At 50.5% G+C, this 18,265-nt stretch overlaps 2 non-coding genes across 2 annotated transcripts; both read right to left on the bottom strand.

Moving 5' to 3' along the window:
• Window positions 1-1,898: 1,898 nt before the first annotated feature.
• On the bottom strand, window positions 1,899-2,033 carry LOC119160201 (small nucleolar RNA U3). Its single transcript, XR_005108280.2, has one exon. It is a non-coding gene; the product is annotated as a small nucleolar RNA U3 (small nucleolar RNA).
• Window positions 2,034-13,479: 11,446 nt separating this feature from the next.
• LOC142785427 (small nucleolar RNA U3) lies at window positions 13,480-13,678 on the bottom strand. The gene has a single exon (XR_012888966.1). It is a non-coding gene; the product is annotated as a small nucleolar RNA U3 (small nucleolar RNA).
• Between the last annotated feature and the right edge of the window lie 4,587 nt (window positions 13,679-18,265).

The following is an 18,265-nucleotide window of genomic DNA, read 5'->3' as shown; positions in this document are numbered from 1 at the left end:
TCGTTCGTCTGCATTTGCGCGCACCAGGTTACCCAGAATCATGAACCAACTCTGCCAGCTACAAGTTTTACTGAACCGTGTATGTAGGTATACTGGATCGCACATCCGCGTCCCATCACTCGTTTAGGGCAACGCTTCAGCTCCGTTCAATAAATAAGAATGATAAGGACGACACAAAGAAACATACCTACATAAAGATCGGACACTCCCGTAGGGCACAGTGGCCCAGCTAGTGCGCTGCTTTCAGCGCCACGAGTTGTTGGTCAGACCCGATAATGTCTTCAGCATAAATAAAATAATACATTTTTTTCTTTACGACGCTGGAATTTGAACCCGTGTCCTCATGCTCCTAGAGCGAGGGTCTTGACCTCTACGCTACACACCTTTTTAGGGGCAAAGCTCCTTATAGCGGCACCCGTTCGTCCCTCGTAGTCTGTAACAAGTATAACATTTTGACTTCCAAGGTGGTGTCGGTGAGAGACTTCTTCTGTGCGTTGTTGAGCAATAAAACATAGTGCTCAATGTACATGTCAATGGCTGCTAATGGGGAATGAGAGACAGGAGCATTCGGCTTTTAGTTAACGCGCAGGCTGCGATCACCATTAGCAGCCATTGGCATGTACATTGAGCACTATCTGACAAGAAAGGGTTGGTACGTTATACTCGCTGGGTGTAACCTCCTTAGCTTTAGAAAAGTTTAGCGAGCGTTGAGTCGCAGTGCCATGAATACAATGAACTTCTATATACCATGAATGAACTCGAGGTGGTTAAAATGGGAAGTAGATACGAAGAGCAAGCCGTAAGAAAGTAAAAGCCGAATTCTCCGCCTCTCATTTCCCATTAGCAGCCATTGGCATGTACATTGAGCACTATATGAGTGAAAAAGTTTGCTACGTCATACTCGCTGGGCGTAACCTCCTTGGTTGTCGAAAGGTTTAGCGAACGTTCGGCCGCAGTGCCATGAATACAGTGAACTAGTATATACCATGAACTCGAGGTGGTTAAAGGTGGGAAGTGGACCCGAAGCGCAAGCCGTAAGAAAGTGTGCGTGTGCCACCTCTAATTTAGTACTTGGAATGTTCGCTGGTTTCGGTGCTTCTATATGGGGAATATATGATGAAAAGATGCGAGATAGTGGTACTTGGAGTGTTGAATAGATGGACGAACGGACACATAGACAGATGCATGGATGGACGCATGAACGGACGCAAGGGTGGCTGCATGGACGAACGCAGGGACGAACGCACGAACAGATGCACGCACGGACGGGCTTATGGACGCATGGACGGTCACACTGACGGACGCATGGACGGACGGAAGCAAGAACGAATGGACGGATGAATTCTTCGCCCCACTCTCCATCGTTCACTCCGTGGATATGCTGCAATTTTTTTTCTTTCCTTTATTGAACTACGCTACACACCCATGCGTCCACAAATGGAATACAAGTACAGTACATCTAACCCACACCAATGCGCCTCTCTGTCCAAAACGAAATGTAGAAAGGCAACTCTTTCTAGTCATACTTCACTGTTTTCTATTGTAAGACATTAAATGTCCTTAGCAGCACATGATGTAGAGCAGATATAGAAAAGTGCACAAATTAATAAACTTTTTTTGCAAAAAATTTATGCCGAACTTGGGTATTCATTGTCCTCCTGAGGAGGCCTGTCTCCTCAAACATGTCTTAAAAAAGAATGAAATTGAGGACGGGTACGCCATCAAGTGGTTAATGAGACCCTTTCTTACTGGGCTGTGAAAAGGCTTAAGTGGCCACTCTACATATAGTATGTTGCTCTACGAATGCCTGCCTGATAAGTCGAGAGAGCAACCCTAAACAAGTTTATCGCAGAGACCTCAGGGAATATTGGTCTCATTTTAGATTGCAAACACCCGGTCACTCAGACTGGGTCTCCGCCTTCCTCGGGCACTAATAATGCCTGAGGGCGGTCATCAGAGCTTCGGTCTAGAGCAAGCCCCAGTTACCGAAACCAGCTTCACGCTCAAGCGGAAACCCACAACTCATCATCGTGGACAAGGGTGTTCCGAGATCGCGGATGCGTCTCGGCGATCGCAGAGAAAAGATTTATTTTCTGCCAAACCGTACAGACAATATTTCAGAGAGGTACATTTCAGCTGAAGAACCGGGAAACTTCCAGAGATAATACAACACCTATTGTCAAAACCAATCACAAACTATGCACCAAATGCTTTCTGTTGGCTTATCCCACCACAGGAACACACAGGACAGGTATTTTTCCTAACAAATAAACAAAACCACTTGCTATCACGTATGCGAAAACCAGTACAACACATCATATTTTACGTCTTTCAAGTATCGGCCTTAACTCGGCCTGATAAGACCGTGTCATGGCACTGCAACATCTGGGAGCGCCACTGTGAGCCGCACTTTTTTATTAACCACTACCAAAAAAGGACACGACCGGTGACGCAGGAAATCTGCTTCGCCGTGTGTTTCGATTTGAGACTCAAGATAACTGAGCAATGTTTGCCTAAACTGCGCTAAAAGCGGCCACTGCAGCCGCAAGCGTTGCCGACGGATACATGCTCTGCAGTGATTCCGCCAAAGGACGTATTCGCCCGCGGCGATTACCAGCCTCCCGATGGTGCCCCGTGGGCACCGGCCTCTTGTGTAGTAGTGTGCGATCCGTAATCCTGGCATACACCTGTGGATAACCCTCCAAAAGGTCTTCGCTACTACACACATTGCAACGGCATGAGCTGCAGTTTCTTTACCACCGCAGTTGGGGCACCTAGCGTACTGTACTAGCCCCACCTCTGTAAACGATCTAGGGTCGGCAAAATTCGCCACGCTCCTTGCCATTGAACATCTGCTACCGGTTTGGGTAGCCTGCCTGAGGTTAGCTCTACCCAGGGGAACGTTGGTGGCGGGCTACTTTGTGACGATCGGGCAGACACCAAAAGTTCGCACATCCGTGCTGGTGACACTTCTCTAGGTTCGAGGTCAGGATCCACAGTTGCGAGTTCCCGAAACAGTGCTACGAGTGCTTTGTAGTAGGGCGGGGGGCTTTCCGCACTTGGGCACAGACTTCCTAGTGCTCGAGGAACCAGAACTCTATGCAGTGGACCCAAAAAAAACATGGCAAGTGCATGGCCTTGCGGGTGCCCCAATGTCGTCTAACACTCTTAACAGTGTCTTCAGTGCGAGTAGCTGTGACGTCGTTGCCAGACACGGGAGACCAAAGCCTCCGAGACCCCGGGGTAGACGTAGTGAGTCTCTACGGAGCCGCTCTGTGCTTCCGTCCCAAAAAAAGGAAAACACGGCTCGGCTGAGAACCTGCACCACCGGTGCCGGCGGCAAAACCAACCGCGCTACATAAAAGAAGCGAGCAAGAAAAACGCACTTGATAAGATACGCCTTTTCGGCAAACGAAAACTTGCATCTTATCGCCTTCTGTGTCGAGTCAGTTACTTCGTCGATTAACTGGTTCCAAACTTCCGCCGCTGATCCCGTACGCTCAAAAATAACCCGACAATTTTTATGTGTTCTTCTATTTTTAAGTTTCTAGGCAGGCTAACCTTCCGCGGACCGCCAAGCACTAGGGCGCTACTTTTGTTCATGTTTAGTTTAGCACCATAGAGCGGACTGTAATCTTCAAACTGCCTCAAGACATGGATCATACTTTCCCCATCGCGGATAAAAACCGTCACGTCGTCTGCATAAGCAGAAACTTTCACTGTCGTGGAACCCGGCAAGGGGAGACCGCGTATTTTTGAATCGGCCAAGATCAACCGAATAAACGGGTCAATACACATGACAAATAGCATAGGGCTCAAAGCGCACCCTTGCCGTACCCCTCTGGTTACCCGTATCCTATCCTTGACTACACCATTGATGACCAGGGTACTCGTCATGCTGCCGTACATGCTACGAAACGGATCAATCACGCCCGACTGAAAACCGTACATACGTAGCGCTGCGAAAAGATACTCGTGTCGGACACAGTCAAAAGCGTGTTCCTGGTTGAGCGAAACGCAGAGCCCCGGTATTTTTTGTGTGCTGCATGTAGGCCAACAGATCGCGAGTAAGCGTTAATGCGTTAAAGATATTTCTCCCGATGACAGAGCCTGTTTGCTGACTGGAAATTATTGCCGGCCACCAGTGCTTAAGTCTGTTCACCAGAAGTGCAGCAAGTATTTTATAGTCAGCATTTAATACCGTGATCGGTCGCCAAGCCCCGGGTTCTCGGTGATCTTTGCCTTCCTTGGAGATCAAAACTAGCTTACCCTCTGCCAATGACTCTGGAAACTTATCATTGTTTAAAACGCGGTTAATCATCCTTACGAGAGCTGTGCCGATTTCCCCCCAGAATTCTTTTTAAAATTCTGTTGGTAAGCCATCCGGACCAGGGGCTGAGCCCAACTTCATCGCGCGTAAAGTTATGAATACTTCCGCTGCCGAAGCTGCCTTTAACAGGTTGACGCTCGCCTCCGCAGGCAGTTTCGGCACTACGGCGCACAGGCGTTCCAATTCCTTGATTAACGCATCCGCGCTGGCCTCCGGATCGCCCTCGGTGAACAGGCGTGTGAAGTACTCCGAAAACCGCGTCTCTATGTCTGCGATATTTTCGGACACGGATGTATCTGGCAGGCGGACCGACGTAACGTACTTGCTGGAGCTATCCTGTGTGCGCCGCGTACGCAAAAAGCGGGTAAGCTCTGGGGCGTCTCGCAAAACTGAGTCCTGCGCATATGTGATCGCCTTTTGCGTGCTCCTCCAAAAATTTCGATCGTATCTGGTCCTCAAGACATCTAAATACTTCCTCGTGGTAGGGGTCAGGGGGGCACCTGCCTTGACAATCCTCATTCTTCGCAGGGTTTCATTGAGCTTACATGCGAGTCTCAATCTCACGTTACGCCCACTTTCTCTCGCCCAATGCTGCCACTGCGATTTTAGGTTATCCCATTCCTGGGAGGGGTCCCTCGCGTTAGCTAGTGCACTACTAATCCCTGCTCTCAGGATTTCTTTAGCGTCGTCATCCGCCAGTACGGCCAGGTCCAATTTCCAAAAACGCGTCCCCTCCAGCCGACGGTCTGGCAGGGCCATGGATAGGACCACGGGAAAGTGGTCCGATATACGCCCCGCTTCGTCTGGAAACGAGTGCACTGTCACATCAGAAACCAACGGCACTAAGACCTCGCTAACATAAAATCGATCCAGTCTAGTTTCGGAAACCCCCCTTTTCCATGTCGGGATGAAAGTTTCGTCCTTCAGTAAAACCCACGCATCCTGAAGACCGAAGTCTCGGATTAGACTAGCGAGTTCTCGCGCATGAGTTATACCCCTGCCTTGACCGGGGCCCCGAACATCGCGCACACTATCTAAGACACAATTGAAATCACCGCAAAGGACAGTGACGTAATCATCGAGAAAGTACGGGGTCAATGAGCGGAAAAAAACATTCGTACATCTTCTCCGAGCGGGAGCATAAACAGCCATAAAGCGCATGCGCAGGCCACCGACCACACATTTCAACATAAGTGCGCGCCCGTCGCTATCTACCGTGTGAAACACGGATGTAAAAGGGGAAGGGTTTACTATCACTGCCCCGGCCCCGCTCTTACGTGCGGATGCCAGGAAAAAAACATGGAAGATTAACTCGCCTTTGAAAGGCAGCTACCTCTGAAGAAGAAAAAAAACTCGAGGTGGTTAAAGGTGGGAAGTGGACCCGAAGCGCAAGCCGTAAGAAAGTGTGCGTGTGCCACCTCTCGTTTAGTACTTGGAATGTCCGCTGGTTTCGGTGCTTCTATATGGGGAATATATTGTAGCGAAACGTCGGGGTTGTTCAAAGTTAGGCGCATCGGACGACCAGGGAGACGAATAAGTGTGGGTGAAACTCCGCGGAGGCAATCGATGAGACGTCAACACGATGATTTCGGGGAGCACTCATTGGGGGTTTATTTAGCTAACACAACTTCAATTTACAAAATGCACTGGGTCACAAAGACAAAACATAGAAAATGGTGACATACCCCTCGGCCTGCATGGCCTGGTCTCCCGTGGTGAGATCCGCTGTTTACCCCGACTCCGCTCACTTTTCAAGTTCAAACATCCTCTTTTTAACCCTTGGTCGAACAAAGAGTCTTCACAAAAACCAATCACATGTTGGGACTCGCAGCATCACAACCAATCACAGAAACACTTTCATAAAAGGCACTACAGTTGTAAAAACCTCCTTACCAAATGAAACACGCACAGGGATAAGTTCTCCGCACGGGACACTCTCTCCCATACCAGGCCGTGCTGCCTCCTTCGGCCGACTACCGTCGGCGGCCGTTCCCACGCTCGGGCCCCGTAAGTTCTTTCATTAACTGTTGCTTCCTAGAAGCGTCCTTCAGAGCGATGGGTACACCATTGCTTACCAGGTGTACATGCGACAGCGAGGCGCCCCGACATCCTAACAACCGCGCGAGAGAATATGGTCGTTTACCTGCCGCCACTATGTCTCGGTCAGGCTAAGTGGTCGCGTCCCCATGTCATTCTCAATGACACGCGTGCCTGTTAACAATGGCTTAGACTCAGACGGTGGCGCCGGACCTGCCTCTTGCTAGACGCTTTTCCGAGTAAGCTTTCCCCTTCTAATCCCGAACGGGGGCGACCTTGACTGCTCCGTTTGTAAGCCGTAAAAGAACAAGATTCTCCGCGAAACCTTGCTCTCGTGACACCTCCCCCCTACGAAAAAGAGTGCCCCACTCGTTTTATCTGCAAAACACGACAATAAATAGACTAACTATACAAAAAGGTTTTGCATTCAACAAGTGTGTGAGATGCTTATTTAAAAACACTTATGCATGTGTATAACAGGTGAGAGGCTTTAAAAAATTACATAAAAACAACAGATGAAAAACAAAACAAAATCATTGGACACAGAAATATATGGGTTCACTCGTCGGTACTGCAATACAATTCAGTGTCCGTTTCGTAAGCACTGACATTCTGTTGTGCGTTGTTATTACTTGAAAATGTCTTCCAGTCCGAGTAAAGTTCAGTGTCCGTGTCGTAGCTTTCGCACTGCTGTACTGGAACACTGGTCTGTGTCCCGCGCACACAATGTTGCAAATGGAGTTCCTGACCCACTCGCGAACCGCACTCGCGCACATCACCATTGGAGCCGCACTCGCGCACAACACTTTGATGCAATCCGTGGTCATCTCTCCTTGCACTGCACTCGCGCACAACACTTCGATGCAATCCATGGTCATCTCTCCTGGCACTTCCCTCGCGCACATCACCACCGAGATCGCGCACCTCATGATTATCATCAGACTCATCGTCCGCGTCGTCGGCATCGGAGCCCAATCGAACGTGGCAGGGCTTTAAACGCGCCACATTCACAACGTCACGTTTTTTCCCAGTTTGGTCTACCACCTCCCAGTTGTTCTCGGCTACCTGGCGCACAAGACGGAAAGGTCCGTGATATTTGTGAAGAAGCTTTGTCGTCTTCCCTTTCTCCCGGAAGGGAGTCCACAAGTACACCAAGTCGCCCTGATGATAAACAACACTTCGTCGCCTAGCATCATAGCTGCGCTTGTTCTTCTCCTGCTGACGCTTCTCCCGTTCATTTACTATTTTTCGAGCCTGCCGCAGCCTGCGGGCCACTTTCATTGCATCCAGGGTGTAGTCGAATCCGCGTTGCGCGCCCAACCCTACATCCACCGGTAGTGTCGGTTCATGTCCGTGAAGAAGAAAGAAGGGAGTGAATCCAGTCGTCTCGTGGGTGGAAGAATTGTATGCAAATAGAACGTACGCTAGGAATTCATCCCAGTCGCGGTGGTGTGAGGAAACGTACATGCTGAGCATGTCAGCCAACGTGCGGTTAAAACGCTCGCACAAGCCGTTGGCCTGTGGGTGGTATGCTGTTGTGGTGGCATGCTCGCTACCCACGAGCCGGAATATTTCTTCGGTCAAGTTGGCGACAAAGTGCTGCCCACGATCGCTTATTACTTTCTCCGGGGCACCATGACGTAGGACGATTTGTTCGACGAAAGCTCTGGCTGCTTCTGCGGCGGTGGCCGCTGGACACGCGACAGCCTCGACCCATTTCATATGGTAGTCGGTAATCACGACGATGTAGCGGTTCCCTGCTTTGGATTTAGTGAAAGGCCCAATGAAGTCCATGCCCACCTGCTGAAAAGGTCGACCTGCAGGTGGGATCGGTTGGAGGAAACCGACCGGCCTCCCCGGTGGTTGCTTTCGTGTCTGGCAGTCGGGGCAGGAGAGAACGTACTTGCTTACGTACGAGAACATCTTCGGCCAGAAATATCGGCAACGAACTTTCTCCCATGTGCGCTTGACACCTAACAAGGCCTGCCGTGGTGGCGTCATGGCAGTACCTTAAAATCTCAGATCTCAAGCACTTGGGGACAACGAGCGCAGCACGATCCTCCTGAAACCCTTTCGCCCTTCGATACAGTACACCATCGATCAACCGAAAGCTCCGTGCCGTTCTTTTAGTTTTCCTGACAACGGGCGCATCCGGGTGCTCCAGGTGCTGCATAATTTCTTTCATCCATGGGTCTGCCCTCTGCTTTTTTCCAACATCCACCTGATCCAGAACCAGCAACGGTAAGGGGTTTTCTTCGCTTACAGGCGCGGGATCATGAGGAAGGCGGGAAAGCGTGTCGGCATTTCCATTCTTGAGGCCAGGGCGGTGTCGCAACGTTATGTCGAATTCCTGAAGCAACAGGGACCATCGCATAAGACGACCGTTCGGATTCCTTACTTTCATTAGCCAAGCCAGGCTGGCTTGGTCAGTCACGACCGTGAACTTAGAACCAAAAACGTATGGCCGAAACTGTCCGCAGGCGTACACAACGGCGAGGCATTCTTTCTCAGTGGTACTGTAGTTCATCTCAGCCTTGTTAAGGTGGCGGCTGGCATAGGCGACGACTCTCTCTTGAGTTCCAATTTTCTGTACAAGCACGGCGCCAATGCCGTAATCACAGGCATCAGTGTGCACCTCTATCGGCTTTCCCGGCTCAAACTGACGCAGAATTGGGGCTGTGATCAGCTTCTCTTTGAGGGTTTGCATGGCCACTTCGCATGCCGCATCCCAGACGAAAGGAACATCCTTTTTGGTTAAGTTGGTCAGAGGTCGAGAAATGCGAGAGAAATCTTTGATGAATCGCCGATAGTAGTTACAGATTCCGAGAAAGCTCTGTACACCTTTCTTGTTTCGTGGCTTTGGGAATTTTTCGATCGCTGCTACTTTGTCTGGGTCCGGCCGGATGCTTTCACCTGTGAGAATGTGTCCAAGATATTTGATCTCCTGGCGAGCGAAGCTGCATTTCTCGGACTTCAGTCGTAAGTTTGCCACGTCCAAAGCCGAAAACACACTTTCCAAATCTTGCAAATGAGTTGCCATAGTCTTCGAGAAAATAACGATGTCGTCCAAGTAGGCCAAACAAACTCTCCAGAGAAGACCACTGAGGACTTTGTTAATCATTCTCTGGAATGTGGCAGGGGCGTTGCACAGGCCGAAAGGGACAACATTGAATTCGTAGAGGCCGGGTCCACAGGCAAATGCGGTCTTTTGCTTATCTTCCTCCTTGATGCCCACTTGCCAGTAGCCTGATGTTAGATCAAGTGTGGTGAAGTATTTTGACCCCTGTAGCACGTCGAGAATGTCATCAATTCGTGGCAGTGGGTGCACATCTTTTTTAGTGACCTCATTGGCTCTGCGGAAATCGACGCAGAAACGCCAAGTCCCATTTGGCTTCTTCACGAGGACGACAGGTGATGACCAAGGACTGTGAGACTCTCTAATTATCCCATCGCGCAGCATTTCTTCTACTTGTTGCTCAATCTGTTGTCTTTCAAAAGGGGAATGACGATATGGGTGCTGATGAATTGGTAGAGAATCACCTGTGTCGATCACATGTTCAGCGACATGAGTCTGCCGGATGGGGTTGTCACTGCTCGTAAATAGATGGCGGTATTTCTCAATGAGCGACAGCAGTTCATCCCGCTCAGATGGCTGTCCCCAGTCTCTATGTCAAACTCTTGAGGCACTTGATCATTCTCGGGGGCCGTGATTGCCAGCTGTGCGTCATGAATAGATGAAGCCCATCCAAGCTTTGTTCCACTGAGCAGGTTTACTGGCGACATGGTAGGATTAGCTATGCGAATGAGGCCTCTCCCATGCACGATCCTCGTTATTGTGCGTGCAACCTGAAGTCCGTTTTTGAGCGTGCTGTTCGGTTCGACGAGGTGAATTCCGTCCCTTGCGACCTTTACTTCAATAGCGACTTCTGTGCGAGGTTCAATGCGAATTTGCTCGTGGCACCGCACTGTAAGTTATGTTCGGGGGCACTTGAGTCTATACGTAGCCGGAAAATTTCACCGTTTAGTTGCAGCTCTTTTTTGGAGAAGTCAATGAGAAGCCGGGCTGCTCGACAAAAAGGAAGACCACCGAGTAGCTCGTACGGGCAATCCTTGACCACTAAAAACGTCTCGTGAACTTTGGTGGTGCCAAATTCAAGTTTTATTTCAGCTTCGCCATTGGGGGTGAGCAAGCCTCCGCCAATTCCTCGGATGAATATGTCTTTTCTCGATTTGAATGAAGCACCTATTTTGTTAGCTAATTCTTCTGAGATGACATTTACGGCCGAGCCGGTGTCAATTACAAGTTTTGTTTCTGTACCGTTGGCTCGTGTGGGGACTGTGAGAAGCTGACCTTCCGACAATGTGCCGATGAGGCGGCCGGGCTGGCCCCCTAGGCCCGGCCGTTCTCGTTTCCCGAAGGATTAGGCTGTACATTCTGATTGCCTTGGAGCTCCGCCTGATCGTTCCTGCCATCTCGGAATCGCTGCCAGCACTGTTGTGCTATGTGACCTATGCGGCGGCAAATCTGGCATCGGGGACGCCCGTCGTTGGCACGAGAAGTTCTCTGAGGCCAAGGCATTGGGGGGCGACGCACCTCGTCTTCGATGCTTTTTAGCCGGTCAGACAGCACGGCGATCGAGTCCGCAATCGCTTTTAGGTCTCTTTCGCTGTCAGCAGCCTCCCGTGGGCAACGCAATTCGGCCGCGGCGCAAGTGGAGGACACACGTAGGAGGAGAGTACCCTGTCGCTGCGGCGGGTGCGAACCCTACGGGATGCGCGATGTTTTGCATCCACGACTGTAATCCGGTGGAATACTGGATGCCAATTGGTTGTGGCGCCTACGCACGGCTCATCAAAGCTGCCAGATTTATGCGTTGCAAAATTTGGAGGAATGCAGTGCAGCTCTCCGGGTTTACGATCATCATCTTCTCCAGAATATCCGGACGCAAACCGCGCATAAGGTGCCGCAACCGATCATCTTCCATCATGGACGGGTTCACTCTTGCACACAACTGTACGACGTCATAGTAGTACTGCTCGGGGGTTTCGGACGGCAATTGGGTGTGGTTTTGTAGCCGCAAATGGGCGATCTCGACTGAGTGGCGACTCGTAAAGGACGTTTTAAGTAGCGTCGCCCATTCTCCCCATGTATTAGGAGCACCGGTTAGAATTTGAGTGGTGTGCCACTTTTTCGCATCTCCGTCTAAAGCCAGATATAGAAATTTCACCTTCGTGGCTTGGTCCCAATTATTAAGCGACGCTACATGTTCGTAGCAAAGTAGCCGCTCTAAAATAGATTCCTCCGGCGCGCCTCTAAAGACTGGTGGTCCGACGAATGGTTTAACTTGGGGGGTAGACATAGCAGAGAAGAAGGTAGGGGGTTCCGTCATAGTAGAGCAGTCAGAGGTAGGTTCCTGATATTTGTTGTTGACTCGGGGCATAATTTCAGAGCGGGACTATCGTTACCGAGCAACCTCCACCACTTTGTAGCGAAACGTCGGGGTTGTTCAAAGTTAGGCGCATCGGACGACCAGGGAGACGAATAAGTGTGGGGGAAACTCCGCGGAGGCAATCGATGAGACGTCAACACGATGATTTCGGGGAGCACTCATTGGGGGTTTATTTAGCTAACACAACTTCAATTTACAAAATGCACTGGGTCACAAAGACAAAACATAGAAAATGGTGACATACCCCTCGGCCTGCATGGCCTGGTCTCCCGTGGTGAGATCCGCTGTTTACCCCGACTCCGCTCACTTTTCAAGTTCAAACATCCTCTTTTTAACCCTTGGTCGAACAAAGAGTCTTCACAAAAACCAATCACATGTTGGGACTCGCAGCATCACAACCAATCACAGAAACACTTTCATAAAAGGCACTACAGTTGTAAAAACCTCCTTACCAAATGAAACACGCACAGGGATAAGTTCTCCGCACGGGACACTCTCTCCCATACCAAGCCGTGCTGCCTCCTTCGGCCGACTACCGTCGGCGGCCGTTCCCACGCTCGGGCCCCGTAAGTTCTTTCATTAACTGTTGCTTCCTAGAAGCGTCCTTAAGAGCGATGGGTACACCATTGCTTACCAGGTGTACATGCGACAGTGAGGCGCCCCGACATCCTAACAACAGCGCGAGAGAATATGGTCGTTTACCTGCCGCCACTATGTCTCGGTCAGGCTAAGTGGTCGCGTCCCCATGTCATTCTCAATGACACGCGTGCCTGTTAACAATGGCTTAGACTCAGACGGTGGCGCCGGACCTGCCTCTTGCTAGACGCTTTTCCGAGTAAGCTTTCCCCTTCTAATCCCGAACGGGGGCGACCTTGACTGCTCCGTTTGTAAGCCGTAAAAGAACAAGATTCTCCGCGAAACCTTGCTCTCGCGACAATATGATGAAAAGATGCGAGATGGTGGTACTTAAAGTGTTGAATAGATGTACGAACGGACACATAGACAGATGCATGGATGGACGCATGAACGGACGCACGGGCGGCTGCATGGTCGAACGCAGGGACGGACGCACGAACAGATGCACGCACGGACGGGCTGATGGACGCATGGACGGACGGAAGCAAGAACGAATGGACGGACGAATTCTTCGCCCCCACTCTCCATCATTCACTCCGTGGATATGCTGCCATTTTTTTTTCTTTCCTTTATTGAAGTACGCTACACACCCATGCGTCCACAAATGGAATACAAGTACAGTACATCTAACCCACACCAATGCGCCTCTCTGTCCAAAACGAAATGTAGAAAGGCAACTCTTTCTAGTCATACTTCACTGTTTTCTATTGTAAGACATTAAATGTCCTTAGCAGAGCATGATGTAGAGCAGATATAGAAAATCGCACAAATTAATAAAAAATTTTCTTTGCAAAACATTTATGCCGAACTTGGGTATTCATTGTCCTCCTGAGGAGACCTGTCTCCTGAAACATGTCTTAAAAAAGAATGAAATTGAGGACGGGTACGCCATCAAGTGGTTAATGAGACCCTTTCTTACTGGGCTGTGAAAAGGCTTAAGTGGCCACTCTACATATAGTATGTTGCTCTACGAATGCCTGCCTGATAAGTCGAGAGAGCAACCCTAAACAAGTTTATCGCAGAGACCTCAGGGAATATTGGTCTCATTTTAGTAATGCCTGAGGGCTGTCATTAGAGCTTCGGTCTAGAGCAAGCCCCAGTTACCGAAACCAGCTTCACGCTCAAGCGGAAACCCACAACTCATCATCGTGAACAAGGGTGTTCCGAGATCGCGGATGCGTCTCGGCGATCGCACTATAGAAATGATCCTATGAAGCACGATCTTGATGAAGCAAGGGCCAACGACCCTATCATACTTCTAATGACCACGTTAAAAAAGCAAGCCACGTAAGCCAATCAGTGCTATATTTTTTGTACACATGGGCAAAAATAAACTAGAGCGTCAAGATATCCGCTCAAAGGCATTAAAAACCTCGACCTTTCATTGTGAAATAGTGTTTTCTTTAGCGAAAACATCCAAGAGGTCTTTATTTTTATATTTGAAGTGAGATGGCCTGCGCGAGCATTTGCGAGACAAGCGCCACCTAGCGTCGCAAACGCAAGTTATTCCGAAAAAAATTGTAAATACCAGCCAGAGTTGCTTAGTTTGTGGTATTCTTACTAAAAATGGCTGGTTTTATTATGTTTAGCGGGTGACATTGTTGCATTGCGGGGGCGGCGGGGGGGGGGGGGGATTCTCGGCGGTTTTGAAGTTTTGCTAGCTTATTTTGCGGCGGAATGAACGAAGTGCGTTTGAAAAGAGGAAAAGGAAGAAATAAGCGCAGTTCCGTTACTGCCTCTCTCAATGGAGGGCACCTCCACAGTTCTGCGCAGGGAATGGGGGAATGGGAATTGAAGAGACAGAAGAAAAGTGGTTAGACAAGGTTAGACATGGCATTCGTGTCGCATCACGTCGCGCGCGTCCGAACCACCGCGATGATCCGCAACCATAAGGAAAAGCCGCCGAGAGGCCGGGGAAATAAGTCGCCGAAAAAGAAGACGATGAGCCGAAGAGAAACATGAAATAACTGGGGAAACACTCAGATAAGCACGTAGCACGAGAAAAAAACATAAATGTTTCAGTTCAACGAGAGAAATAAAAAAATTTCAGTTGGACTCACAGATTAGGGTGCTGTTGGCCTCGATGAATCAGTCCAGCGAGTAAAACTCAACCTTCTACCCACTCCCTCTGTTCCCTTGAGCAGAGCTCTCTCAGCTGCGTAGTGGTTGTTGCTACAGAAGGGAGTGGAAGGTTGGTTGCATTGTGTCAGTATTGTCTTGTCGTAGCTGCTGCTGCTTGTAAAGGATGGAGACCAGCGCCTTTCGATACGTTGCAACAACTCGACTTTATGTACAGGAACTTATGTACATGTTTACAAGACTCCTTCACCATTGGAACCGTCGCATGTTGCCTCGGCATAGCCGATAGTGCAGCGCACTCTTTGCTGAGACCAGAACGACCCTGAGGAAACGGGAGCCAGGTTTTAACCCCTCGGTTGCCCCCCCCCCCAATTCTCCTCACGGCCAACCAAAACAATTCACTCCATTTATTGGACAGACTAAACACATTTGTTGTCATCCCCTCCTCTCGCTCTCTTATTCAAGCACTTGACCTCTCGGTCGGAGAGAAAGAGACGAAGGACCGGCCTGCACACTACGCTCCGCGAACTGTGCGAACGCACACAATGGTGGCGCCCTTCGACTGGGGGGGGGGGGGGGGTACCTGCCATTACTGCGAAATAACTACGCTGTCCAGCGTGACAGCCGCCCCGAGGACTCTAATCCTGATGGATGGGTGCCGATACACCGGCTGTCCTCACGTCGCCCACCGGCCCTGCGCTGGCCGGGGACCACCTAGCTGGTTGTCAAAAGCGGCGACCGACCACGGTCTTCTTGCCAGAACGGGCGTCCTTACGCCGAGATTATGGCTCTTTGGGAAGCGCGCCCTTTTGCGACAAAGAAGACTCACCCATCTGGTCTGCGACGCCAAACCTTACACAGCGGGTGCACAGAAAACTGGCCAGGACGCATAGCCCAAGCACGGGGAAAGAAAAGGAGAGAAAAAAATAGAAGAAAAAAAAGTTTAGTTCAGTCAAAAAGGGAAAAAGAAAGAAAGAAGAAAAAAGAGAAAATAAGGGGGGAAATAGAAAGAAAGTTTAGCTGAACACACTGATGAGAGTCCCGATGAACTCGATGGGGTAAACCAGTCGCCTTGATTCGCCGGAACGATCGCTTCATGCGCAGCGATAGCCGAAACACACCGACCACGAACCGGAGAATCAGGCGGCAGGAACACAATCACAGCGCGGATAGCAGCAACAAGTGCAGTGATCACCGCGTCCTTCGGATCTGTCTCGGAGGTGGGGCTATCCCGAGTATGGGGCAATTGGGCACTCGTGCCTGCTGGAGGAGCACTGGTAGGAGGGCGAGGAGGAGACGCCAACGCTGAGAGATCACCAGAGGCGACATCATCCCGAAAGGAGCGGCCCTGTAGGATTGCTGCGCTGCCTCGCTTGTCGATGTTGTTGACAGCGGCCCCGGCCTTCTCTGGCGCTTCGCGGTGCGTCACGGGGCCATCCGAGGAGGCGATGATGACGGCGGCCTTGCGCTGAATCTGCCAGGAAGGACAGCCCGGCTCGTTAGCCGGACGAATGCCGGTGCTTTCGGGTGGCTTCCGCCGCAGCGGAGGCAGCGTTGGTCCCGCGAACAGGTCGTGGTGGCGTGGCCGAAGCGACCACAGCGGGCGCACTGACGGGGCCGCGGCAGGCGCGGATGAATCGGTCGGCGCAGCTTGAAAAGGAGCACTTCCGGTGGTATGGTGGTCCCCTCAAACGTGACGGTGACGCACCTGCCACGGCGTGTACATGAGATGACCGGAACGGCCGAGTCAATGTTGGTCGCGATGTCAGCGGGATCCAGGTCCTCGTCAATGCCGTAGATAAGTCCAACACAGGTGTTGTCCATAAGGAACTAGGACTTGACGTTTAGGGAGCAGATCCGCCGAACATTGAGGGGCTTCGCAGGATCTGCCGCCGGTGGAATGTCGACGGCAACGAGGTTGCGTCGGAAGTTGACGCGAACGCGCCGGGTGTCGGCGAAACCAGAAAGAACGCCGTGATCGAGTCATGAGACATGGCGAGGAAGTTGGCTTGTTTCCTGGTCTGTAGATGATGGTGCCGCCGCAATTCCCACAAATGCGGGAGAGAGAGGGGCGACATGCTCGGGCGCCACGGTAGTGTTGACTTCAGCGGCCGGGATGAGGGAGAAGGTCTGAGGAGGGGTGGAGAAGCACGGAGTGACGACTTCATTTTGGAGTCGAAATGCCAGGGTGCTGCGCACCGTAATGCAAAACCATCTGGAGACTGTCTGGAGAGCGAGATGGCTTGGAGCCGACTACTTCTGCTCGTGTTTGTGAGGTGAGTACGCGTTGTATTGCGAGTGGGTTGAGTATATCGCCACATCTTTCATGAAATGGCTGACGTGACGAAAAGCAGTTTGAGCAAAGTAAACACGACAACTTGCACAGTAAAAAAAAAATGTATCAGGCTTCGTTCAGCTATGCAGGGTTATGCGAGCAAAAGCTGGTTAACTTGAGTATGCTTCTTTATCCTCGTAGTTGAAGCGCAGTTCACCAATCGAATGATATGACTAGTCGAACGTGTGGTCCTGCATGCATTCACTATCTGCGTTTCATCGGTTTTCGAAGCCGTCGTCGGATTTGTCGCGCGAAACGCCAGGTCCGTAAACCACCAACGCCATGAAGGCCAAACCTCATAACCACGAAAATGCTCGCGGCAGCGATGAGCGACGCGACCTAGATTGCGTTCGCGCGAACAGTTGCTAGCCACGGAGGAAGGACCTTTTTCCTTCCTCCGTGGTTGCTAGCGCAGGCAGTGGCTTCGGCGAACGAACTCCACTGTTGCTCGCATGAGGCCGTCTACTCGTACCAACAAAACCGCGTTGTGAGCGGTATGCAATTTAGAAATAATATATATTGTTGTGTAATTGAACGGAAAGTGTTTATTATTGCCTTGCAACACTTTTTTTTTATGTGCGCGTGCATAAACATTGCGTTATTTTTTCGCTGTGCACGCGTGACCAACACCAACTGGAAAGGGAGTGTTGGCGTGACTCGGGCGGAGAGGAGAGTGAGAGGAGGTGGTGCTTTCGCGGCACATGAAGAGAAGCGGCAGTACGTTAGTCATGTACATCCTGTTCCGGTGCTTTCAACACAGCACTTCCGGGTAATGCTCGATGGTTTCCAAATCTGGAGAACCGAGCGATCGCGTCGCGCGAACGCCCTGTTTTGTCGATAGCATCGCTCGTCGCTGTCGCGTCCATTTTCGCATTTATGAGGTTTGGCCTTGACTCTCGCGTTCGCATCTTCCTTTGCTAGCAGGTGTTCGCGTTCCTGCCCTTTCACCTTGGTCGCTTGAGGAAGGACATTTGGAGAGGTAGACCGACGAACCGACGACGCGTTTCCTGTAGACTCTTGTAGTCTTGCACAGTTGCAACACAACTAAATTTTGTGTGGTTTACCATGAATTTCTTTCCTTCAATAACACGCGGAACCAAGCTGAAATTAGCTCAGCAATGGCAAAAAGGATTTCGCTTTAATAATATAAAATTCCACAGATTTAGTGTTCGTGTTCGTCCGTCCTTCTGTCTGTCTGTCCTGAACGGTGCAGCATATGTACACTAAGCCAGTCGGTTGTTGGCCCATAACTCAAATACGCCCTATGCAAGATTCGGGCTCCGTCATTATTTTTGTTATCCTTTTGTTTCATAACCAGCCAAAAAGATGATTTGATATCGTGAACTCAGTTTTTATTTAGTGCTAGCGGAGAAAATGTGAATGGACTCCGTATATGTG

This window comes from Rhipicephalus microplus, unplaced genomic scaffold (assembly GCF_043290135.1).
Source record: "Rhipicephalus microplus isolate Deutch F79 unplaced genomic scaffold, USDA_Rmic scaffold_21, whole genome shotgun sequence".
In the NCBI taxonomy this organism is placed as follows: Eukaryota; Metazoa; Arthropoda; class Arachnida; order Ixodida; family Ixodidae; genus Rhipicephalus; species Rhipicephalus microplus.
The sequence above is the reverse complement of the archived record's forward strand: the minus strand, read 5'-3'. Positions and strand labels throughout refer to the sequence as shown.